Raw genomic sequence first — 1,674 nt, forward strand, 5'->3', positions numbered from 1 at the left:
AAGAGGACTCCGGGTTCAGACAAAGGCAGACTTGGGTTTAGATCCTGGCTCTGCTACTTGGTAGTACCAAGTACAAGAACAAGAACCTCAGGAAGCCCTGTAACTCCCTGGTCATCATTTACCTCTCCGTGAAATAGAAATAAGGATAAACTACAATAATTATATGTAATTCTATAGGCGTGTAAAACAACAACAAAAAAATAAGTTATAAATAGAATTAAATCATAATTTACAAACAAAATTATATAATAAACTTTTATATCCAGTCAGCCCTCTGCATCCACAGGCCCTCTGTGTCCAGCATTCATGAATTGAACCAGTGTGGCTGGGGCGGGGATGTGAGTGGGCACCAGGGAGTGGTGGGAAGGGTGAGGGAGGGACACGCAGCACATGCGCAGTGCGGGACCCCGCCATTTTGCCCGCGGATCGCGGAGTGCCTGCCAGCAAGTGTTTGAGGAGCTGAGGGGAGCCGGCGCTGTGGGAAGAAAGTGGAGCAAAGCCGAGGAGAGGAAACAGAAGTGGTTGGAGGCGCGAGCGGCCATGGATGCAGTTTGTGCCAAAGGGGATGCCGCGGACAGGTTTGCAGGCCCTCTGGGGGCTTTCCTGGTGCACAGGAAATCTGATCGAAATGGGTTGAATGTCTCTATTGAGTGTAGGCGAGGGTCTGGACGGGAGTCAGCCACCCTGGATTGGGCCTTCGACCTGACCAAAACCGATAGGCAGACCATGTATGAGCAGAGGGAGTGGGGCTGGAAGGACCGAGAGAAACGGGAGAAACGATAATGACCCAGCCCGATACCTCGTCATTTGGGAAAACAGCTCCCTCCTGTTGCCTTTTCTCACTTCCGGTTTGATGGGGCGTGAGTGGGGGAGCGGAATGGAGTCCTGCTTTGCTGTGAAAGGCAGGTGGGAAGCAAGGCGGAAGGCCCCGGGGAATTTTCTCCTATAGAGCCTGCAGCTCACGGCCAGGACCACACAGATGAAGGAGGTTATGATAATGGTGTTCAGGCACAATCGCGGCGCCTACCAGTTCTTCAGAGAAGGGCTGCAGTTTGAATTGATGACTCTTCCCCCAGCATGTCCGCTTGCTGTGGGGAGGACTGCTTCTATAAGATCCTGAGCTGAAGGACCAAGGTTGGGGACAGCCAGCATGCCCACACAGGTGGGCACTGTAGTGGCTGCTGCCACTCGTCTCCCACAGCCACTTGCAAGTAACAGTGTTCTCTTCTAAGGCGTGTCCTCTCCCCTGGTCTCACCATTTGCCGGTTGTCATCCGATGTGTGATCTCTTCAGCCCTGCACCTGCCGGGCTGCACCCCGAGAACACAGAACCCTGAGAGAAATGGTATGAGCTGCTTTTCTCTTCTTCCTCTCTCCTGGAAGACAATAATGCCAGGAGGGAAATGAGGAGAGGGAAGAGTGGGTGGAGGCTTGGCTGTGAAGCTCATTCTCACACAGTGGGTGCCTTCTCACCTGGCTCCTGGGGTGGAGGTTGCCCCACTTCTCTGTAGCTCCTAGATTTCTGGCAACCTCCCCTCTCCCACATACACACTTGGGAAAATGGAATGTTTATGTCCACCATTATGAAAGTCCAGGAGTCCTGGGTCTGTGGTTTGGAAACCCAAAGAGGAACACATTGGATGTAAGATCTGGGCATAGAGAGGCTTCAGAGAGA

General features: G+C 52.6%; 1 pseudogene; it reads left to right on the forward strand.

Moving 5' to 3' along the window:
* Window positions 1-483: 483 nt before the first annotated feature.
* Window positions 484-1,215, forward strand: LOC101049151 (N-alpha-acetyltransferase 40 pseudogene; annotated as a pseudogene).
* The last annotated feature ends 459 nt before the right edge of the window (window positions 1,216-1,674 follow it).

Source organism: Saimiri boliviensis, chromosome 4 (assembly GCF_048565385.1).
Source record: "Saimiri boliviensis isolate mSaiBol1 chromosome 4, mSaiBol1.pri, whole genome shotgun sequence".
Classification (NCBI taxonomy): domain Eukaryota; kingdom Metazoa; phylum Chordata; class Mammalia; order Primates; family Cebidae; genus Saimiri; species Saimiri boliviensis.